Source organism: Oncorhynchus masou, unplaced genomic scaffold, assembly GCF_036934945.1.
Source record: "Oncorhynchus masou masou isolate Uvic2021 unplaced genomic scaffold, UVic_Omas_1.1 unplaced_scaffold_78___fragment_2___debris, whole genome shotgun sequence".
NCBI classification, from domain to species: Eukaryota; Metazoa; Chordata; class Actinopteri; order Salmoniformes; family Salmonidae; genus Oncorhynchus; species Oncorhynchus masou.
In genome coordinates this window covers 53927-79648 of record NW_027016558.1, presented here as the reverse complement: position 1 = coordinate 79648, position 25722 = coordinate 53927, and the positions used below count along the sequence as shown (strand labels likewise).

General features: G+C 42.7%; 1 non-coding gene across 1 annotated transcript; it reads right to left on the bottom strand.

Moving 5' to 3' along the window:
- Positions 1-21375: 21375 nt before the first annotated feature.
- trnaa-ugc (transfer RNA alanine (anticodon UGC)) lies at positions 21376-21451 on the bottom strand. The gene has a single exon. It is a non-coding gene; the product is annotated as a tRNA-Ala (tRNA).
- Between the last annotated feature and the right edge of the window lie 4271 nt (positions 21452-25722).

Here is a 25722-nt window from a genome sequence, read left to right as displayed (position 1 = left end):
TTTTCACCTGAATATTATTTGCAGCGTGATACATGGCCTTTTTACGACAATGACACAAATTGCGGCAGAGATGGAAAATTCGATGAAATGTTGTAGTGACATTACAGCACTGTTTCTTCTGCAGTGGCCATGGATTGAATATTTATTATCTCCTGAGTTCTCTTTCAACAGAGGACAAAGCTCTCATCAAGAAATAGAGCTGAACATTCAGAGAGAGAATAATGGCAGGTCTGCAAGCAGAGAACATACATTTGCCTTTTTATTGTAGCACATCCCTTTTAGTGTTTATTACTGTACAGTAGCCTTTGTCGGCCTCTCGTGTGTACAAAAGCAGTGCCGTAAATTGTTTCACATTAGATATGTCAGGCCAGCTGATTTTAAACATGTATCCCTCCTGGTGCAATGCCGTTTCTGACACGCGTTTTTTCATTTCGAGAAATTGACTTTAATACAGTGAAGTTGTACATGTTACCATAAAATCAACAATACCATTGAAAGTGATGTTGACATGTTGTATTTTTTGCTATAAATATTATGTTGTGAAAGACGCATTCAAAGTACAGTACAGTAGCACCCTATCTTAATTTTACTTGACAGCCTTGACCCAGTACAATTTGCATACCGCTGCAACAGATCAATGGACGACTCAATCGCCATTGCACTGCACACTGCCATGTCCACTGGCGTAGCGCAGTTCCTTTGGAGCCCTCCCCCCCACCACAAAAATCGAATGGGTCATCCACTCACAAAATAGACCACCAATCGCTGTCCATGGTCCTGAAAATGCGGCATTTACGCTAAAATGCGGGATTTACGCAACCTCTTATCGACAGACTATCAGATTATATGGTGCTGGTGCTTGAGTAGCCTATAGCTTTGCTTTAATTGATACATGTTTATTTTTATTTGTTCGTAATTTTCTTATGTTAAGCCTAACACTTGTGTTTAAGTTAGCTATATGCATACGGTGTCGCAATGCTGCTATTTAGAATGATGGCTAGCAGCAATAATGTATTTACTTGTTCAGTAATTCAAGTGTGAAATCCAAACATTGGAGATTGTAAAATGAATGTTCGATGCAACAGCATACTAATCAGTAATCAATTAATATGTTTTTATATACAACTGTCCCGTTGGCCTATAGCGGTCCCGCTCTCTTGCACCTTAGACAGAAAGTGTGTGCAGCGTAAAACCAGTCTGTTAATAGCAATTAATACAATCATTCCACGGTTAAAACTACCTTAACAGGGATTGTTTCATTATGCACAGTGGTGTGCATAATATTTACCATGAAAAAAACAACGTATAAAATAATGTATATTTCGTCTCTCAGTGTTTTCATAATGTTACTTACATTCATTCGCAAGAGGCTGAATGTATCGTGAAAGCTTCCGAGCGAGCGAAAAAGCGCCCCTCTGTCTCTATGTGTAGGCCATCTATCTGATGCTGTCTAGTCCAAAGGAGTATGACATTGTTGGCAGCGAGCGTTTGGCCTCCCTTGATAAAAAAAATGTTAGAAAAAAAAATCCAATCAGCGTAGAACTAAACTGAGTGAGCTCAAATGTGAATGGTCCTGGCGCACAAAAAGAAAGTGTCAAGGGATGCCAGGTTGGACTTCGCTTCACTCCAAACACATTACATCGAGAGCATACATCCACTGACAGAAACTCGTTGCGCATCTTGTTGTGTTGTTGTGCTCTGGTGGCTAGCTAGCTAGCTAAAATGAGGCCTTTCCTAAATTAGCCATGGATGGAGATAGGGATTTGGACTTGTCGTTTTACTCAATTCTCCATACTGCCCAAAGATTATAACCGCGATTCTGATCCAGCCATAAATTCATACATTGTACCCCTGGCCTGAGAGGATGGAAGTTCTATATGTAGCTAGATATAGAAGGCTAATCATAACTAGATAACGTTGCCCATGAAAGGAAGTTGGCTAGCGAGCAATCATTTTAACCCCCCCAAAAAATCTAAGTGTGTACTGTATAACAGAGTGAACATCAACATGAAATAGAGGATGGGATTGGTGTTCCTCTACAAGTAAGGTGAGTCAACATGTTTTTTCTACTTGCACAAACGCTCACACGTGCACGCGCGCACACACGCACACACGCACACACACACACACACAGAGAAATCAGAGCCATAAACAGCCACATCATATTTAGCTTATGTTGATTGGACTAAATAGTGTTTGGTATCTTTTAGTTGTCACTGTATTAGACTAAGAATAGGTAATTTGATGATGTTGAAGTTGAAATTGTGTTGGAATAGTGGAGGCAGCTCCTGTTTTCTTTGCAACTTGGTCTCTGTCAGGACTGAGATGCTGCTAGTGTCAGCTGCTGCATAAGTAGGCTTACTATTTTCCCCTTGCGATGATGTTTAGTTAGTCGAGGGCGAGGTGGTAGCTTTGCTGATGTGGTTATCTTTGGAAATTTGGCACGAGCTTGATCAGATTGATTCACCTAACTCTTTTTAACTTGATTGCCAATTACAGTACCAGTCCAAAAATTTGGACACACCTCATTCCAGAGTTTTTCTTTATTTTTACTATTTTCTACATTGTAGAATAATAGTGAAGACATCAAAACTATGAAATAACACACACTGAATCATGTAGTTACCAAAAATATGTTAAATAAAAATATATTTGAGATTCTTCAAAGTAGCCACCCTTTGGCTCGATGACAGCTTTGCACACTTTTGTCATTCTCTCAACCAGCTTCATGAGGTAGTCACCTGGAATGCATTTCAATTGTTAAAAGTACATTTATGGTATTTCTTTCCTTCTTAATGCGTTTGAGCAGGGGTGGTATATAGAAGATAGCACTATTTGGTGAAAGACCAAGTCCACATTATGTCAAGAACAGCTCAAATAATCAAAGAGAAATGACAGTCCATCATTACTTTAAGACATGAAGGTCACTTAATTTTGAAAAATTCCAAGAACTTTGAAAGTTTCTTCCAGTTCAGTCTCAAAAACCATCATACGCTATGATGAAACTGGCTCTCATGAGGACCGCCACAGGAAAGGAAGACCCAGAGTTACCTCTGCTGCAGGGGATAAGTTCATTAGTTACCAGCCTCAGAGATTGCAGCCCAAATAAGTGCTTCAGAGTTCAAGTAACAGACACATCTCAACATTAACTGTTCAGGATACACGGGCATCAAGCCTTCTTGTTCGAATTGCTGCAAAGAAACCACTACTAAAGAAGACTTGCTTGGGCCAAGAAACACAAGCAATGGACATTAGACCGGTGGAAATCTGTCCTTTAGTCTGATGAGTGCAAATTTGAGATGTTTGGTTCCAACCACCATGTCGTTCTGAGACGCAGAGTAGGTGAACGGATGATCTCTGCATGTGTGGTTCCCACCGTGAAGCATGGAGGTGTGGGGGTGCTTTGCTGGTGACACTGTCAGTGATTTATTCAGAATTCAAGGCACACTAAACCAGCATGGCTACCACAGAATTCTGCAGCAATACGCCATCCCATCTGGTTTGTGCTTGGTGGGACTATCATTTGTTTTTCAACAGGACAATGACCCAACACACCTTCAGGCTGTGTAAGGGCTATTTGACTAATAAGGGGAGTGATGGAGTGCTGCATCAGATGACTTGGCCTCCACAATCACCGACCTCAACCCAGTTGAGATGGTTTGGGATAAGTTTTTTTTATTTTTTATTTTACCGTTATTTAACCAGGCAAGTCAGTTAAGAACAAATTCTTATTTTCAATGACGGCCTGGGAACAGTGGGTTAACTGCCTGTTCAGGGGCAGAACGACAGATTTTTAACCTTGTCAGCTCGGGGGTTTGAACTCGCAACCTTCCGGTTACTAGTCCAACGCTCTAACCACTAGGCAAAGCAGCCAACAAGTGCTCAGCATATGTGGGAACTCCTTCAAGACTGTTGGAAAAGCATTCGAGATGAAGCTGGTTGAGAGAATGTCAAGAGTGCAAAGCTGTCATCAACACAAAGGGTTGCTACTTTGAAGAATCTAAAATATAAATGATTACATATGTGTTATTTAATAGTTTTGATGTGTTCACTATTATTATACAATGTGGAAAATAGTTTCTTTTTAAACACACACACACAAAAAAACATGAATGAGTCGGCGTGTCCAAACCTTTAACTGGTACTGTAGATAAGGAGGCAGAGGTCGGCTGCCGCCGGCACCTCTGAGAAGTAGGTAATTAGATGAATGACAACTGTGTTGTCTGTCTGCTTTACCTACTGCCATGTAGATTGGTCAACACCAACACTTCACTTGCTAAATTTGGAAATTATAAAGGAGGGTTACGGTCAAAACTTACTGTTACTGTTAAAAAATAACTTTGGGTGCAGGGGTTTCTGCTACGCATGTGGCCCTATCCCATCTGGACAAGAGGAATACCTACAGTTGAAGTTGGATGTTTACATACACCTTCGCCAAATACATTTAAACTCAGTTTTTCACAATTCCTGACATTTAATCCTAGTAGAAAATCCCTGTCTTAGGTCAGTTAGGATCACCACTTTATTTTTAGAATGTGAAATATCAGAATAATAGTAGAGAGAATGATTTTTTTATTTCAGCTTTTATTTCTTTCATCACATTCCCAGTGGGTCAGAAGTTTAAATACACTAAATTATTATTTGGTAGCATTACCTTTAAATTGTTTAACTTGCGTGAAATGTTTCGGGTAGCCTTCCACAAGCTTCCCACAATAAGTTGGGTGAATTTTGGCCCAGCCCTCCTTACAGAGCTGGTGTAACTAAATCAGGCCTCCTTGCTCGCACATGCTTTTTCAGTTCCGCCCACAAATTGTCTATAGGATTGATGTCAGGGCTTTGTTGTCCTTAAGCCACTTTGCCACAACATGGAAGTATGCTTGGGGTCATTGTCCATTTGGAAAACCCATAACTTCCTGACTGATGTCTTGAGATGTTGCTTCAATATATCCAGATAATTTTCCTCCCTTATGATGCCATCTATATTGTGAAGTTCACCAGTCCCTCCTGCAGCAAAGCACCCCCGCAACATGATGCTGCCACCCCCGTGCTTCACAGTTGGGATGGTGTTCTTCGGCTTGCAAGCATCCCCCTTTTTCCTCCAGACATAATGATGGTCATTAAAGTCAAACAGCTCTATTTTTGTTTCATCAGACCAGAGGACATTTCTCCAAAAAGTGCGGTCTTTGTCCCCATGTGCAGTTGCAAACCGCAGGCTGACTTTTTTTATTGTGGTTTGGGAGCAGTGGCTTCTTCCTTGCTGAGCGGCCTTTCAGGTTATGTCGATATAGGACTAATTTTACTGTGGATATAGATACTTTTGTACCTGTTGTTGTTCTGGGATTCATTTGCACTTTTCGCACCAAGGTACGTTCATCTCTAGGAGACAGAACACCTCTCCTTCCTGAGCGGTATGACGGCTGCGTGGTCCCATGGTGATAATACTTTCGTAATATTGTTTGTACAGATGAACATGGTACATTCAGGCGTTCGGAAATTGCTCCCAAGGATGAACCAGACTTGTGGAGTTCTACAATGTTTTTTCTGAGGTTTTAGCTGATTTCTTTTGATTTTCCCATGATGACAAGCAAGGAGGCACTGAGTTTGAAGGTAGGCCTTGAAGTACATCCACAGATACAGCTCCAATTGACTCAAATGATGTCAATGATGTCAATTGGCCTATCAGAAGCTTCTAAAGCCATGACAATATATTCTGGAATTGTCCAAGCTGTTTAAAGGCACAGTCAACATAGTGTATGTAAACTTCTGACCCACTGGAATTGTGATACAGTGAATTATAAGTGAAATAATCTGTCTGTAAACAATTGTTGGAAAAATTACTTGTCATGCCAAAACTATAGTTTGTTTGCAAGAAATTTGTGGAGTGGTTGAAAAATGGGTTTTAATGACTCCAACATAAGTGTATGTAAACTTCTGACTTCAACTGTATGGTAGAATGCTGTTGATCGACTACACCTCACCCTTCAACACCATGGTGCCCTCCAAGCTCATCACTAAACTCAGGGTCCTGGGTCTGATCACCTCCCTGTGCAACTGGGTCCAGGCCGACCCCAGATGGTGAAGGTAGGGAGAACACCTCCGCCACACTGATCCTCAAAATGGGGGCCCCACTGGGGTGCGTGCTCAGCCCCCTCCTGTACTCCATGTTCACCCATGACTGCATGGCCACACACGTCTCCAACTCAATCATCAAGTTTGCCGTATCCACAACAGACCTGATTACCAACAACGATGAGACGTCCTACAGGGGGGAGGTAGGTGCCTTGGCAGAGTGGTGCCAGGAAAATAACCTCTCCCTCAATGTCAACCAAACAAAGGAGCTGATCTTTGACTGCAGGCGACAGCATAGAGATCATGCCCCTGTTCACATCAACGGGGCCACAGTGGCGAGGGTTAAAAGCTTCAAGTTCCTCTGTGTTCCTGAGGACCTGAAATTGTCCCTTCACACTGTACAGCATTTGCACCATCTGCATCCGCAGGGCTCTCTAGAGGGTGGTGCGGTCAGCTCAACACACCTTTGGCAGCACACTGCATGCACTCAAAGCACCCGGTGTCACAGGTTGACAAAGAAGGCCATCAAGGACCTCATCCACCCAAGACACGGCCTGTTGACCCCACTACCATCTATAAGGCGGAGACAGCACAGGTGAATCAAAGCTGGGACTGAGAGACTGATAAACAGCTGCCATCCACAGGCCATCAGACTGTTAAACAAACAGCCACCACTAGACAGCCTCTGCCCAGTACCCTACTCTGCCCCTTCGTCACTGTCACTAGCCGGCTACCACCGGGTACTCTATGTACTTAGTCATGGAACACTGGTCACTTTAATAATGTTTACATACTATTTATATGTGACCGAACGCCTTGATTCAGTCTTATGTAGCAAAATTTGAAATAGTGTTTTTCTTTACATTGGATAAAAGCAGAGACACAGAGCTACAAAATGGTATATCATACACTGCATTTGAGGAACAATGGGAAAGTAATTCTGCTTTGAAAGTTGCTAAACGTGTAACCTCACTTTTGTGAAAATGGCCTTTGAATGTTTTGGTACCTACTGGAGAGCTCTTCTTTGAGAGCCCATTCCGCATCGTTCACACCCTCTTAAGCTTTAGCCCTACTCATCTCTTTAAGTGTTGATCCAAGCATTCTGAACTAACAGCAGTCAAGCACCCAAGCTAACTAGCTAACGATGGCTAGCTTGCTAGCTACATTCAGACACAAATGAGAGAACAGCTCACTGACCATTTTACTTGCACTAGCAGAGCTGGTTAGGCTGTTTTTATGTTATCCAGATCATTGGTGACTAACTGTGCTGCTTGCAACAATTTACTCTTTTTGTTGGCACCGGCCATGAAATCGGAGTAGATAGCCAGAGCAAAATTACCAGCTACGTCTATAAACAGTTGTCGCAGTGACATTCTATTGAAATTGTTACTTGCATTGTTAAGACATGTTGCTAGCTAGCTAGCAAGTCAAACAATGAACCATAATTCCATCTCATGACGTTACTACCCTGCATGATTCTGTAGGTAGCTAACCAAACAGGTTCAATGTTAGCTAGCTAACATTAGGCTATAACTAGCAAAGCAAATGGCTCTGAGATACGATAAGATCATACACGTAACTTTAGCTATCGAGCCAGGAAGCTAACGTTAGCTAGCTAGCTAACAGTACACTTCAACTTGAAATGAAAAAAACTTTCTGTCAAAATTAGAAATGTATAATATCTGAAAATGTTGCTAGCTAGACTATTTTACCCGTATACATCATGAATGGACTCTTATCCCTATCACGAATGCCATGGTTTCCCTTAATTTGAAGATATAATCTGGAGACGGGTGTTTTCTCCATCTCCTAAACTATCGAACTCTAATTCCACTGATTTCAAAACTCAGTCCTCTTGAAAGTGGAGAGCAGCAGTTATGTAGTTCTATTACACAATACATTTAAAAAAAGCCACGTTAGACAAGATTACCTACTGTACAGATACTGACCAGCTCAAATAGACAGAAGCATGCTATATGGCAGACCAATCCAAACTCATCACTTGGTATGTCCAGCCCACTCATTATCTCAGCCAATGATGGCTAGCGGGATGGTTGCCGACTTTTTCTGTGGCTAAAACACCTTGGCTCGCAATTTAACAATTTTATTCATATTTACAGATGGCATACAAGTTTGTTATTAAGGCACATGAAAGTTCACATTTCAGTAGACATTTCTGCAAAAAAACGCATTGGATTAAAAAATGTTTACGTTCAAATGGCTCTCCTGTGAATCAGTGGCCCACAACATACGCATAGTTTCCTGAAACAAGTAGCACATACAGTGCCTTGCGAAAGTATTCGCTCCCCTTGAACTTTGCGACCTTTTGCCACATTTCAGGCTTCTAACATAAAGATATAAAACTGTATTTTTTTGTGAAGAATCAACAACAAGTGGGACACAATCATGAAGTGGAACGACATTTATTGGATATTTCAAACTTTTTTAACAAATCAAAAACTGAAAAATTGTGCGTGCAAAATTATTCAGCCCCCTTAAGTTAATACTTTGTAGCGCCACCTTTTGCTGTGATTACAGCTGTATTCGCTTGGGGTATGTCTCTATCAGTTTTGCACATCGAGAGACTGAAATTGTTTCCCATTCCTCCTTGCAAAACAGCTCGAGCTCAGTGAGGTTGGATGGAGAGCATTTGTGAACAGCAGTTTTCAGTTCTTTCCACAGATTCTTGATTGAAATGCGGCAGAAGCTCGCAAAGTTCAAGGGGGCCGAATACTTTCGCAAGGCACTGTATTAATTCCACTGCTGTAGATTATTTTTTCTTTCTGGATTATTGTGTGCTTGTTTGACATTTACTGCATTGATAAGAACTAGAAAAATAAGCATTTCGCTGCAACCGCCATAATACCTGCTAAATTGTGTGTGACCAATCAAATTTGATTTGATTTTAACAGTACAGTACAGTGTCAGAACATACGTTTCTGATATTGCGTTTCACTATATTATGATCAATATTGTGTTACAGTGAAATGAGTGATAAACTACCATACTGTACATACAGTACACTGTCTTGATCCCATCAGAGCAACGTCTCCAGCAGTGCCGACCTCTAGTTGACTTAGGGGCTATGTGGACAGGGGAGTTTCACTGTGTCACCATTATCGCTTCATAAACACTTAACTACCCCAGAACTTTTGGTTTTCTCAAACCTGCTGGGAGAAAAATAGAGCCCTCTTGGTACATTAATGTTGATCATATATCCTGAGGTGGTCTGAGAGAAATAGAGGCCTACTGCTGTGTGGGACCAGAGCAAGATGACTGGGGAGGAGAGCTAGGAGATGAAGAGCACTGTGGCGTGGAGGCTATGACTCCCCCAGGGTACGCTTTTTAAGACGTATCTTCAGTCCGCTATGTTTTTCATTCAAATAATCGTGTTACCTGGAATGTGGCTGTTATACCACTGTGAACGTGGGTTGTTTAGTCAGAAAACACTGATCGAGGCTGACGACAGCTAATCATCATAGCAGCTTTGAACTCTTCCTTCTGATGTATTCCCCACACACAGATAATGGCTTAATATTGCTCACATATTGCAGTAGATGAGCAGTGTGATAGCAATAGCTCAAGGAATCCCCCGGGCATGCCCTCCCTGTAACTTTAGACCGAACCGAGAGTCATCACTTTCAGTGAAATATTTTCAATTATTTCCACAGACCACCTTGTGGTTGACACACCTGCTAGATAGATCTTCTGTTGTGGTTTCCTCTATGTTTTGGTCATATATCTCTTTTAACTGTGTCCTGTGAGCACAATTGGCCACACAGCGTCCAGCAATCCAGTCCCACGTTTTAAATTGGGCAGTAAATCTCTAGCACTGTGCTCCCAGGGTGAGGCCTCGGATGCTGTAGCAATGTCTTACTGGCAAGCCTGTGCTCTCGGTCTGAGCTGCAGTACTTGTCTTCAGCTTGCTACTAATGATCCTGTGGCCTCCATGCTCTGATCAAGGACAGGCTACATCCTCCCCCACAGCCCAGCTCAGTGATCTCTGCCTGGTGAAGCTCTTGGGTTGCTCATTATTCCACACATCAGGCCACACCAATAAGCAGCAAATTGGCGGCGTCTTTTTTATTGTTCCCCCTAGATTATCCACTACCTTCAATGGGAAGATGATTTACATGCACATGTAACTGTAGACTCCTTTTGTAATTGCTTAATTACTGTGCCACCATCCGAGAGAAAGGGGATACATATTGCTTTCACTTAAATGTCACGGAGAGAAATGTATTTGAACGGAAGAAACCTTTACCTGAGTAGGTTTTAATGGCTTCTCTTCCGTTAATGGACATTGTCGGGACAGAAAGGTCAGTTCACTTCAGGAGGCCCCATTCAGCCGGCAACGTCATTAGGATAAGCCTTGAATGGCGTAGAGCGAATGGGCACCCCGATCATATCAATGAGGAGGGAGTGTAGTGAGCTGCTAAATTAGGGATATTTATTATTTAAGTTGAAATGCAGTTAAGCTTGACAGTGACATATTGAGTTCGCCAGTTCATCACAAAAACAAATCAATCCATATCATCCTGGGTGATCCTCCAGTCCACAGAAAAAACACCACACAGAGGTCCCCTCCTCTGCATGCTGACACTAGTGATATAATGCACAATGGCCCTGCACATGGGCTTTGCTAGTTAGGTCAAAGCCTGTGTGTCAGTGTGGGGAGATGGGGTCCAGATGGCTGCAGATATATGGCCGAACGGTGGCTTTTTAATGTGAATGTGTGGGATGAGAGAGCAGGGACCCCAGAGCTCCACTGCTCTGATCAAGTCAGCCTGGCGGGCCTGCCACAGGTCTGAGTCTGGGCCCTATGTTAATTGCCTGTTCCATGCAAACATTCCAGCTCGAGCCTCTGAGGGAAAGGAGGAGGAAAGGAGACACTGCTGGCAAGCACTCTAATCCCAAGAAACATGCATCCTCCATATTTCCACGACCTCTCCGTTGGATGTAATCTTTGGAGCATCTAATTTCTCGCTTGTCAAGGCTGTGAGTGTTTATGTGTCAGTGTGGAACTTGCTCCTCCCTACCGATCCACAGGCTCACTCTCTTTCTCTTTTTCTCTTTTTCTCTTTTTCTCTCTCTCACTCACACACACACACACACACACACACACACACACACACACACACACACACACACACACACACACACACAGATTCCCCAGTGACACAATTTTCATCCAGCAACTCCTGCAGGGGGTGCCATTTCACCATGCTGGAGCCCCCCCAGGTCCTGCCCTAAAGACCACCCTTTATAGATACACTACTTTCCTCATAACCCGACAACAGCTGTATTCTTCTTTTTTTTATCATTCTGTAAACATTTTGGATGTACTTGGTTGGTCATTTTTCACATACTTCCATGTAATCTTAATCAAGAAACTACCTCGTACCTAAGAAGACTGATTCTAAATGTAAATTTTTAGCATTAACAGAGACGCATGGAATGGACATCATGACTATCAGTCAAAGAGCTGATTCCAACAGACTTTCTTCAACTAGCTAACTAACCCTGCTTTTAAAATGCCGAACAGCTGTTAGGTACTGTTTTGTTTGAACAATAGTAAGAGAAAAAGACCACCAAATTAGGTTTCAATGACCAGGACCAGGTTAGACGAACCTCACGGTTTCAGGCTATTACGTCACGAGGATGATGGCAAGCTGTGGGGTTCCGGTTACTCAACACATTAATGTGTGTTCGAAGCACTTCATCACCGGTAAGTCGCTGACACTTGTTTGTATATCACTAGCTATGTGTATTGCACAAAGCGTGCTAGTTAGCTTGTAGTAAGGACTAGTGAGCTGTATCCTTCCAAATAAGTTATAATAATCTTCTGCATTTGGATATTTCTGCAAACCTGGAGATTCCACCAAGAAGGTGCAGATATCACGAGAATCAACTAAATACCTAGCCCATTCAAGGGCAGGCAAAGACTGGAAGTAGTGACACAACATTTATAAGACTAGCGAATTAGATTGCGATGAACGTCAATCGCTAGCCAGCCAGCTAACGTCAGCTAACCGGAGAAAAGGCGAGGGGTAAACAAACAGTGACGTCAGTATAATGCGACAGCTTTACTAACTTTACACGTGAGGCTTCTGAAAACATTTATTGAAGCTACAAAAAAGTGTCAGTATTTTGCTTAGGATGATGTTAATACCTTACTTGGGGGCGAGGTCACGTTAAGCCACGCCTCTCCATGTGTATTTATAGCCGAGTGTAATGAGAGGAGTGAGCTGAGGACTAATTGGGCTTTCGCAGGCATCAGACTGTGCTTTATGATGTATGGGTGGAGCATGTACGGTTGAGGCTCAGCCAGCCTGCCACTTCTGAGAGAGCGGCAACACAAATAAAACAGCCTTGATGAGATTAAGCGCTTCAAGATGTGTTCGCGTTCGTTTAAGGCAAACAGTGAGAGAGCGAGACACTCAGGGCACTCCGTTGTCACTTCCTGTGGTTTTGAACGTTTGTACTTTGCTCCCTCTCTCTCTCTTTCTCTCTCTTTGTCTCTCTGTCTCTCTGTCTCTCTCTCTGTCTGTCTGTCTGTCTGTCTGTCTCTCTTCACTCAGACATGCCATACCCACACCCACACAGGCCTTATGTGCCCCACTGCAATAAACAAATTCTGCCATTTCCTGGATCCACATTCAAAAGGGAAAAGGCACATGCAGGATATTGTTGAAGGTGTACTCGAAGACGTCTGCTGCCCTTACAATATAGTCTTAATGGGAAACAATGCTCTTTTTGCCTGGGTTCCTGGAGAATCTTTTTACTGGCAGAGATGAGCAAGTAGAGAACTCACAGCGAACATGGGGGAACATGTGTCCTTCCTTACAGCGGTTAGAAATCTTGAATGTCTCACACACATTTGCTAGCGAGTCAAAAAAAGTTTCCATTTCTGAAGCCAAAATGTGACAGAGCTTTGGCCCCTTCAATCTGGTTGCAAAGCTCTGAGTTATAGCCCAAAACAAATTCTGTTTGAATAGTTAATTTTATACTTGCTTATGTACACACATTCCCGGCCCGGATTGCCCTGGAGGATGGCCCAATGTCCTGATTTCTGAGCCGCAGCAGCTTTTTAATTTGGCCTCTGGTTCCCTCCAACGTACACAAGTTCATTCTTTTTCCCACTAAAAAGGGAAAACGGTCTCATTAAAAAGCAGTGCTGGAATAACCTTTCTATGTTTGTTTTTCATGGTGGTATCGCACGCAGATAGTGAAAATGACCTGCATTTGGAGAGTGCGTCATAGAGAGTTACAACAGTAGAGTGTACACATGGCTCTGTTGGTGGCAGGGCCTGCACAGCAGTGTGGATCCACAGGGCACCCCAGCACAGATAAGAACATTGTGAAGTGAAGGCCAACTGATCATCACTAACCCAATGACAAACAATCGGTTGGTGAAGGTTATCTGACACCTCCCGGGTGGTGCAGTGGTTAAGGGCTCTGTACTGCAGTGCCAGCTGTGCCATCAGTCCCTGGGTTCGCGCCCAGGCTCTGTCGTTACCGGCCGCGACCGGGAAGTCTGTGGGGTGACGCACAATTGGCCTAGCGTCTTCCCGGGTTAGGGAGGGCTTGGTCGGTAGGGATGTCCTTGTCTCATCGCGCACCAGTGACTCCTGTGGCGGGCCGGGCACAGTGTGTGCTAACCAAGGTTGCCAGTTGCACAGTGTTTCCTCTGACACATTGGCGTGGCTGGCTTCCGGGTTGGATGTGTGCTGTGTTAAGAAGCATTGTGGCTTGGTTGGGTTGTGTATCGGAGGACACGTGACTTTCAACCTTCGTCTCTCCCAAGCCCGTACGGGAGTTGTAGCGATGATACAAGATACCACGAAAAAGGGGTAAAAAGAAGAAATATAGTCTAGCCTGACCTTTGCGCTTGGAGTGGAATCTTTGTTAAGTTTAGCTTGCCATTTCATATATTTTTTTAGTATGTTATTTTATTCATACTACTGGTCTTATTCGATCAAGTCTCTTTGTAACCTGCACTCTGTAACCTGTTAGAAATTATTTCACTGAGCTTTTTATGATAGAAAATCTTTAATATACACTGGATGTACTAAAGAGTAGGAACACCTGCTTTTTCCTTTTTTGTAAGATTTTATTTCGGATTTAGGATTTTTACAATACAAAACATACAGATGCTCACATACAGACGCACACAAAGATCCACAACATCTCATCCGCCCAGACCCACCTCCTCACACCCCTATCTCCTACACCAGTATCACTCTCTGCCACATGGTCTCCAACTGCACCGTTTTGTTTCTCTCCTTCGCCCACACACTTTCAAACTTCACATACAGGGCCTTAGGAAAGTATTCAGATCCATTGACTTGTTCCACATTATGTTGTTACATTACAGCCTTATTCTAAAATGGATTAAATACGATTTTTTTCTCAGCAGTTTACACACAATATCCCATAATGACAAAGCGAAAATAGGGTTTTAGATTTTTCAAATTTATTACAACTAAAAAACAGAAATACCTTATTTACATAAGTTTTCAGACCCTTTGCTATGAGACTCGAAATTGAGCTCAGGTGCATCCTGTTTCCATTGATCATCCTTGAGATGTTTCTACAACTTGATTGGAGTCCACCTGTTTTAAATTCAATTGATCGGACATGATTTGGAAAGGCGCACACCTGTCTTTAAAAGGTCCCACAGTTGACAGTGCATATCAGAGCAAAAACCAAGCCATGATGTCGAAGGAATTGTCCGTAGAGTTCCAAGACAGGATTGTGTTGAGGCACAGATCTGGGGAAGGGTACCAAAAAATGTGTGCAGCATTGAAGGTCCCCAAGAACACAGTGGCCTCCATCATTCTTTAATGGAGAAGTTTGCAACCACCAACACTCTTCCTAGAGCTGGCCACCTGACCAAGCTGAGCAATATGGGGAGAAGTGCCTTAGTCAGGGAGGTGACCAAGAACCCGATGGCCACTCTGTCAGAGCTCTAGAGTTCCTCTGTGGAGATGGTTGAACTTTCCAGAAGGACAATCATCTCTGCAGCACTCCACCAATCAGGCCTTTATGTTAGTGACCAGATGAAAGCCACTCCTCAGTAAAAGGCACATGACAGCGCGCTTGGAGTTTGCCAAAAGGCACCTAAGACTTTCAGACCATGGGAAACAAGATTTTCTGGTCTGATGAAATCCAGATTGAAGTCTTTGGCCTGAATACCAAGCGTCACATCTGGGGAAAACCTGGCACCATTCCTACGGTGAAGCATTGTGGTGGCAGCATTATGCTGTGGGGATTCTTTTCAGAGGCAGGGACCGGGAGACTTGTCAGGATCGAGGCAAAGATGAACGGAGCAAAGTACAGAGAGATCCTTGATGAAGTAGTACTCGACAAACACCAGTCTCAACGTCAACAGTGTAGAGGTGACTCCAGGATGCTGGTCTTAAAGGTATAGCTCAGCGAAGCTGCTCAGATAGCTGATGTTTGAAGTTGGTGAGGGAGATAAAGGTCTCCAACTTCAGCTATGCAGAGTTGCAAAGTTAAAGCCATATCTCAGACTGGCCAATAAAAAGAAAACATTAAGATAGGCAAAAGAACACAGAGGAACTTTGCCTAGAAGACCAGCATCCTGAAGTCACCTCTTCACTGTTGACGTTGAGACTGGTGTTTTGCGGGTACTATTTAATGAAGCTGCCAGTTGAGGACTTGTGAGTTTCTAAAACTAGAATTTTCCTTTTGCTCAGTTGTGCACCAGGGCCTCCCACTCGTCTTTCCATTCTGGTTAGAGCCAATTTGCGTTGTTCTGTGAAGGGAGTAGTGCACAGCGTTGTACGAGATCTTCAGTTTCCTGACAATTTCCCGCATGGAAAAGCCTTCATTTCTCAGAACAAGAATAGACTGATGAGTATCAGAAAAAAGGTCCTTGTTTCTGGCCATTTTAAGCTTGTAATCTAACCCACAAATGCTGATGCTCCAGATACTCAACTAGTCTAAAGAAGGCCAGTTTTATTGCTTCTTTAATCAGCACAACAGCTTTCAGCTGTGCCAACATAATTGCAAATGGGTTTTCTAATGATCATTTAGCCTTTTTAAAATACTAAACTTTGATTAGCTAACTCAATGTGCCATTGGATCACAGGAGTGATGGTTGCTGATAATGGGCCTCTCTGCGCCTATGGTATGTAGATATTCCATATCAAATTAACCGTTTCCAGCTACAATAGTCATTTACAACATCTACACTGTATTTTTGATCAATTTGATGTTATTTTAATGGACAAAAAATGTATTTTTCTTTCAGAAACAAGGACATTTCTAAGTGACTCAACTTTTGAACGGTACTGTACGTATGTATGTATATATATATATATATATATATATTGTACAACAACTTAATGTGTTATCACTGTGCTTCATCTAGTAGCACAACCAAATGACCTGGATTGCAGTTGAGATTACATTAAAAGTACATAGTGCAAGTGATTAATGTTGTTTGACATTCTGCACGGATTATTCCAGCAATTGTGAAGATCTCTGTATATCTGCGGCCTTTGAATGCTCTCTTGAACATGCACACTTTCTATGATTACATAACAAAACATTTATAGTTAAAGTAATCTCATTTAAAGTAACCTCAAAATGTGGCCATGGATGTGTTTACTCATTTTGAGGTTAAATAAATACTGTAACAATAGTTTGTAATATAGCCTTAACTTTAAGGGTATTACAAAAGTAATAATGAATAGTGTTTGGTTGACAACACAACCAAATATCAACATTTAAAGAAAAGGACTAAATCAAATCTAACTTTATATAAAGTGCATTTGATGTTTGATTTGATCCTATTCTTTAACTTTGATTTTAGGTTGAGATGGAGACTTGAATCTAACATATCAATTATTTAGTTTGTAGACAAACTGGAATTAAAGCAGATTAAATCAGTGGCACAGATGGCTTTATCCAAGCAGAAGATAGAGCTCCTTCAATTATATTTGGTTGCATTAACCAAACACAATTCTACATTCAGTTTGACTACAAATGAATAACTGATTTATTGGATTCATATCTATATATATTTTAGATAAAGTATAGTTAAATTGAATTTGCTCTGTTAAACACACCCTTTGGAATGACTTCTATAGCAGTGAAACTATTTAGTTATTAAGGGAACTCTCCATAATCATTCTCACGATAGCACATCGGTAGTAGTCAGTGACAAAAATCAGGGCTGGCTTTAGTGAACACCCTGGATGGGAGACCAAATGAATAGCTGTAGACAGGTAAACTCTCCAGTAGGAACATGTTTCTTTCTGATAGTACCCTAAAATTGTACCCTCAAAACAACAGTTTACGTTGTGCATTTTTGAAAATCCAATGTATTTTCCCCATAGATTCCACCTCACAATACATTGACAAATTATGTTGAAACAATGTTTATTCAACCAGTGTGCGACCAGTGGGATAGTCTTTAATTAATGTTATAATTGCTGTGTTTGGACCATGCTGTAATGTAACATTAATTCCAGCTCCTGTATTAGTAGCAGAGCCTTGAAGAATTCCCCATCGGTGTTCAGTGTTTCCACTAGGAACTGGATGTGTGTAGAGTGGAACCATTTTATTGTTGCATTGAACATGGCCAGATCGGAGCCCGAACAGGATGGTGTAGAGTGGAGAAAAAAATATCTCAATCACTGGGCCTGGCTTAGCACGACAACGGACGCTCAATATTATCTGATGGCTTCCATTTGAAAATAATCACTGGGGCGAACTGTTGATGCTATGCTTTCATTGTCAGTGAGCATGGAGGGATTAAATCATTCAGCCACAAGTGTTTTGGAATGGCTGCAAAAGGAGACAGAAGTAACACGAGTTGATTTATGTTTTTGTCTTCAAGAGTTGAATTGGAACACTGCAACAGGGATACATCAGTTGTGTCAATGGCAGTATACCGTGTTATTGTAGGCCTACCTTGATTTCTCATCATGACAAAAGTTGAATCCAAAATAGCAGGATGACAGCTTGTGAATGCATGGAAACCTGACCTCTTCACCGGACGTGCTACCTTGTCCCGGACCTGCTATTTTTGACTCTCTCTCTAACGCACATGCTGTCTCAAACTCTGAATGCTCGGCTATGAAAAGCCAACTAACATTTAGTCCTGACTTTTTGCACCCTCTACAACCACTGTGATTATTATTATTATTTGACCCTGCTGGTCATCTATGAACATTTGAACATCTTGACCATGTACTGTTATCTCAACCTGGCACAGCCATAAGAGGACTGGTCACCTCTCAGAGCCTGGTTCCTCTATAGGTTTCTTCCTAGGATCCAGCCTTTCTAGGGAGTTTTTCCTAACCACCGTGCTTCTACACCTGCATTGCTTGTTGTTTGGGGTTTTAGGTTGGGTTTCTGTATAGCACTTTGTGACATCAGCTGATGTAAAAAGGGTTTCATAAATACATTTGATTGATTGATTATAAATACATTTGATTGATTGATTATAAATACATTTGATTGATTTGATAGATGTAACACACCGTTACATTTACCAGGGTTAGAATGTTGCTTCTGCTTTTCTCACTACCTTTACATACTGCAATTTAAATGTCTTGTGCCCTTTTGTTTTCAGGAGCTCTAGGGCTGACAAATGGCAAAACAAACTGATCTCGATGTGGGCGACTGTCAAACTATTTTCCATATCACCCATCCAAATATTTACCCTGAATCCTCCATTTCTCTCTCCACCACACATCTGTTTACCCCCAGTGTTGAAGTGCTCTCCAGATGAAGACACATTATTACCAGAAGGACATCTCTGATCACCAGCGCTTCCGTGGAACCACAGAGGTTACAGTATGTAACCGTAGACAGCGTGATAAACTGTTAGGAATATTACACAGGACAAAATACATTCCTGTATGGTAGGACGTGTTTCACTCATGGAAGTCGTTATTTTGTGATACAGTTCTGAGCTTTCCTGTCATTCTGAGGATTTCTTGTCATTTCATTTGGAGTTTTGAACATTGACGATGTCGTACCCATAGCAACGATTAAAACATTCCCAAACCAGAAACCGTGGATTGATGGCAGCATTCGTGTGAAACTGAAAGCACGAACCACTGCTTTTAACCAGGGCAAGGTGTAACGGCTTTCTTCCTGGGAAGGAGAGGCGGACCAAAACACAGCGTGGTTAGGGTTAAACATCTTTAATAAAGACGAATACCGAGAAAACACTACAAATGTACAAAACAATAAAGGTGAAAACCGAAAACAGTCCTGTGCAGTGAAACAAACACAGACACGGAAGTAATCACCCACAAAAACCCAACACAAAACAGGCTACCTAAATATGGTTCCCAATCAGAGACAATGACTAACACCTGCCTCCGATTGAGAACCATATCAGGCCAAACACAGAAACAGACAGACTAGACACACAACATAGAATGCCCACCCAGCTCACGTCCTGACCAACACTAAAACAAGGAAAACACACAAGAACTATGGTCAGAACGTGACAGTACCCCCCCCCCAAGGTGCGGACTCCGGCCGCACAACCTAAGCCTATAGGGGAGGGTTTGGGTGGGCATCTGTCCGCTGTGGCGGCTCTGGCGCTGGACGTGGATACCACTCCATAATTGTCTTATTCCACCTCCTTAGCGTCCTTTGAGTGGCGACCCTCGCCGCCGACCTTGGCCTAGGAACCCTAACAAAGGGCCCCACTGGACTGAGGGGCAGCTCCGGACTGAGGGGCAGCACGGAACTGAAGGGTAGCTCAGGACTGAAGGGTAGCTCAGGACTGAAGGGTAGCTCAGGACTGAGAGGTAGCTCAGGCTGGTTGACGGCTCTGGCAGATCCTGGCTGACTGGCGGCTCTGGCAGATCCTGGCTGACTGGCGGCTCTGGCAGATGCTGGCTGACTGGCGGCTCTGGCAGATCCTGGCTGACTGGCGGCTCTGGCGGCTCCGGACAGACGGGAGACTCTGGCGGCTCCGGACAGACGGGAGACTCTGGCGGCTCTGGACAGACGGGAGACTCTGGCGGCTCTGGACAGACGGGAGACTCTGGCGGCTCTGGACATACGGGAGACTCTGGCGGCTCTGGACAGATGGGAGACTATGGCGGCGCTGGACAGACGGGAGACTCTGGCGGCGCTGGACAGACGGGAGACTCTGGCAGTGCTGGGCAGCTCAGACGGCGCTGGGCATACGGGCAGCTCAGGCGGCGCTGGGCAGACGGGCAGCTCAGGCGGCGCTGGGCAGACGGGCAGCTCAGGCAGCGCTGGGCAGACGGGCGGCTCAGGCAGCGCTGGGCAGACGGCCAGCTCAGACGGCGCTGGGCAGATGGGCAGCTCAGGCGGAGCTGGGCAGACGGGCAGCTCAGGCGGCGCTGGGCAGACGGCCAGCTCAGACGGCGCTGGGCAGACGGGACAGTAGTGGAGAGGGTAGTAAGTTTTAAGTTCCTCGGCGTACACATCACGGACAAACTGAATTGGTCCACCCACACAGACAGCATCGTGAAGAAGGTGCTGCAGCGCCTCTTCAACATCAGGAGGCTGAAGAAATGTCACCAAAAGCACTCACAAACTTCTACAGATGCATAATCGAGAGCATCCTGTCAGGCTGTATCACCGCCTGGTACGGCAACTGCTCCGCCCACAACCAGAAGGCTCTCCAGAGGGTAGTGAGGTCTGCACAACGCATCACATACACCACCTGATGTCACAGGAAGGCCATAAAGATCATCAAGGACAATAACCGCCAGTGCCTGTTCACCCTGCTATGCATTAAAGCAGGGACCGAGATCCTGAAAAACAGCTTCTACCTCAAGGCCATCGGACTGTTAAACAGCCACCACTAACATTGAGTGGCTGCTGCCAACACACTGACTCAACTCCAGCCACTTTAATAATGGAAATTGATGTAAAAATATATCACGAGCAACTTTAAACAATGCTACTTAATATAATGTTTACATACCCTACATTACTCATCTCATATGTGCATACTGTGCACGATACCATCTACTGCATCTTGCCTATGTAGTTCTGTACCATCACTCATTCATATGTCTTTATGTACATGTTCTTTATCCCTTTACACTTGTGTGTATAAGGCAGTAGTTTTGGAATTGTTAGGTTACTCCTTTGTTATTACTGCGTTGTTGGAACTAGAAGCACAAGCATTTCGCTACACTCGCATTATTAACATCTGCTAATCATGTGTATGTGACAAATAATATAATAATAATAATATATCCCATTTAGCAGACGCTTTTGTCCAAAGCGACTTACAAGTCGGCTGGGGCCACTACGTTTACATATGGGTGGTCCCAGTGGGAATCGAACCCACGACGCTTGGCGTTGCAAGCGCCATGCTCTACCGACTGAGCCACACAGGACCCTAGATAAAATTTGATTTGATTTAAATGCTACCTTAATTCAATGATAATTCCTAGGATAGTGACTTTGTCTCCTTTGATGAACAGTTAAACAGACATTGTCTATCAAACAATGCTTCTGAATCTTAGTGGCCAGGCATTCTCTGAGAATTTTAGTGGCATTTCAGTACGTTACCATAATTGATCACAACAATGCCAAGGTTCATACATTGGACTTGGAGAGACTCCTTTAGAAAACAGGCCATCGATACCCATCACATGAAATCAGCTCAAAGCTGATCAGTCTGTTGTGGACCTTGTGTAATGAAACTGATGTGCTGCACACAGAGAACAAGAAAAAAAACATTACATGTGAAGGAAAATATGCAGAGGTTGGTTGTGGCATTGATTTTCATTTTCAACTTTCACTCTTTGCTTCGTTTCTTCCGCCTCCACACTGCCTTTCCAGGACTAAAGTGGTCTTGTCTTCAGCTTGTTTTATATAATACACTATGAACTCATATTTGTCCAATCCAATTTGGTCCTTATGCATTGAAGGCCTTACTAAAAAATGAAATGTCCGTGCAACAGGCTAAATGGATGCAGATAGTCCCTTTCATGTGTCAGTTTGCATCTGAGTAAAGTCAGAAATGAATGGCTTTCGCTCGCATTTCCATCAGAAAAAGGACACATCCATCCTCACTGTAATTTGCTGTGCATCTGTTCTATTGTGGCTGCTGTGTTTGGGTTATGTCATAAAGAAACATACCAACATAAGCACTGTAACTGAGAGGTTGTCATCATGTTCAGCTCTCCTGACCATCTCGTCCTGTGGAGGAGAGTCAGGTTATTTCAGGGCAACAACCCCTCCTTTCCCCTCCCATTATGTGCTATTCATCATGAACTTGTAGCAATAAAATAACAGACTCAGAGATCCAATAATGGTCAATGTTATTTGATCAGTCTATCACCTCCGAGTGCAGTCCTACTGACAGCAGTGTGGCGAGTTCACTCGTCCCATGGGTCCTCACTCAATCTGTCTAGAAATGCCTGCTGGAATCCCTTGTTGTCCCACACGGCCATGCTGTTTCCTTAGAGACTTTACTGCTCAAATCACTAAGTCCCTCTCCCCAATACTCTATACAGATTATTCTGTATCAGCCTATACACTCCAAAGCTCTAGGAACAGCCGATCCCGATGGCACAGAGTTAAACGCTAGGGGTATTATGGGCTTTTTGTAAATCCAGTCTCATATCACAACCAACGCAACACCCAACAGTGAGCCACCTATGTAAAATGCTACTGGCTGCCACAGTGTAGTGACAACCCAGTAAACCAAGATTGGTTCTATGATAGTTCCCAGAACATTCGTTACGTTGCGGCGAATGTTCTCATAACAAAAACTCTGTCCAGTTGTGCTGATTATTATGCAACATATGTACTAAACGTTCGCCTGACGTTGCAAGAACGTTCCCAGAACATATTTAGTATGTTCCTTAATAGTTCCTAACACATTTATTTTGATTGTGGTAACATTATGGGGACATGAGAAGAGATATGTTGCCAAAACAAGAAAACTGTCCAATTGTTCTGCTGATGTTGCAAGAACGTTCCCAAAACACATTTATTTTGAATGTTCTTTTAAAAATTCCTTAATCGTGTCTTTAGGTTATGGAAACATTGTCGGGATATGACAAGAGATGGATTCCCGAAACACTTCAACTGTCCAGTTGTGATGACATTCTTACAATGCTTGGATCAGTGTGCACAAAACGTTCCATCAATGTTCTTGGATTGGTATTACGATCTTCCCAGAATGATGAAATGACATTTGGAACAATTCATGGAGGTTTACATGTGTTAATGTTATCTTACTGTTGAAGATAGTTATAGAACAGTCAATGTAGAAACACATATGGCAATTTATTAGACATTTGTTGTACAAAAACAGTTTTACTGTATTTTGTTGATAGTCACAAGTGGAGATTGAACCTGGGATCTTTGGAGTATGCTCTCTGGAAGGAATCCACTGTGCAACTGGAAGAAGACCATAACAAAAATAAAGCTGTTTACAATGTTACTCTCACTTCCAGGTTGTGGTCTTTGTCTTTGCAAAAGAGAGGATAACTAAATCTAGAAAAATGAGTATCCTCTATTTCTTATTCTACCAATCGTCTGTATATACTGTCAAGTTGGGATGTTTTGACTTTTATTTTCCCTTCAAACTTCAATTTCAGAAATTATTTTAAATTATTGCCTGGCAGATTGTGGTGATTTGTACATAGATGTGCATCAGTGGAGGCTGCTGAGGGGAGGATGGCTCATAATAATGGCTGGAATGGAGTCAATGGAATGTTATCAAACATATGGTTTCCATGTGGTTGATACCATTTCATTGACTCCATTCCAGCCATTACTATGAGCCATCCTCCCCTCAGCAGCCTCCACTGATGTGCATACAGTATTTACTAAGACATATAGCCATAGTTTGGATCATAATTTAAGCATTTCAGTACAAAGGAAAGCGGAAAGCCTCGTTCTGATTGACTGGGCCTGGCTCCCTAGCGGGTGGGTCTGGCTGTCAAGTTTGTCGGCCTATGCCCTCCCAGGCCCACCCATGGCTGTACCCCTATCCAGTCATGTGAAATCCATAGATTATGGCCTAATATATTTATTTAAATTGACTGATTTCCTTATATGAATTGTAAGTCAGTAAAATCTTTGAAATTGTTGCATGTTGCGATTATATCAGCTGAATATTCCAGGAATGTTTTTATCGAAGAACTTCTATTGCTGAAGTACAGTATTTTAAAATGTTTGAAAACCTTTATTTAACTAGGCAAGTCAGTTAAGAACAAATTCTTATATACAATGACGCCAAACCCTGCTCAGACGACGCTGGGCCAATTGTGCGCCACCCTATGGGACTCCCAATCACGGCCGCATGTGATACAGCCTGGAATCGGGAAGACATTAAAACTATGAAATAACACATACGGAATCATGAGGGAACCAAAAAAATGTTGAACATATCAAAATATATTTTAGATTCTTCAAAGTAGCCACCCTTTGCCTTGATGACAGCTTTGCACACTCTTGGCATTCTCTCAACCAGCTTCACATGGAATGCTTTTCCAACAGTCTTGAAGGAGTTCCCACATATGCTGAGCACTTGTTGGCTGCTTTTCCTTCACTCTGTGGTCCAACTTATCCCAAACCATCTCAATTGGGTTGAGGTTGAGTGATTGTGGATGCCACGTCATCTGATGCAGCACTACATCACTCTCTAGACCCGCTAAGCTCAAACCAGATGGGAGGGCATATCTTGTTAGAATGCTGTGGTCTCACAATGACACAGAGGTTGGAATCAAAAATCTCAAATTTGGACACATCAGCCAAAAGAACAGATTTCCACTGGTCTAATGTCCATTGCTCGTGTTTCTTGGCCCAAGCAAGTCTCTTATTATTGTTGATGTCCTTTAGTGGTGGTTTCTTTGCAGCAATTGGACCAGGAAGGCCTGATTCACGTAGTCTCCTCTGAACCATTGATGTTGAAATGTGTCTGTTGCTTGAGACGTGTCTGCTGCAATTTCCGAGGCTGGTAACTCTAATGAATGTGTCCTTTGCAGGAGGGATAACTCTTTCTTTTCTGTTGTAGTCATTTCTCTTTGCTTATTTGATCTGTTCTTGCCATAATATGGACTTGGTATTTTACCAAATAGGGCTATCGTCTGTATACCACCCTTACCTTGTCACAACAGAACTGATTGTCTCAAACGCATTAAGAAGGAAAGAAATTCCACATTCACTTTTAAAAGAAGGCACACCTGTTAATTGAAATGAAATCAAGATGACTACCTCATTAAGTTGTTTGAGAGAATGGCAAGAGTGTGCAATGCTGTCATCAAGGCAAAGGGTGGCAACTTTGAAGAATCTCAAACATAAAATATATTTTGATTTGTTCAACACTTTTTTGGTTACGACATGATTCCATGTGTGTTATTGTATAGTTTTTTTATGTCTTCACTATTATTCTACAATGTAGAAAATAACCATACAATGAGTTGGTGTGTCCATACTGGTACTGTATGTTCATGGAACATTATTAGAGGCTTTATGTCATAACATCACACTGTATGTTTAAAAAAGTATTGAGGGAATCTTCCTTGCTTGTTGCTATAGGTGTCTCGGATGACATCTCCATACATTGTTCTAGAACATTCCATTAATGTTTCCTCAGAACCAATTTAATTGAATCCAGACATGATTGCTGAAGAATGTTTAGGGAACGTT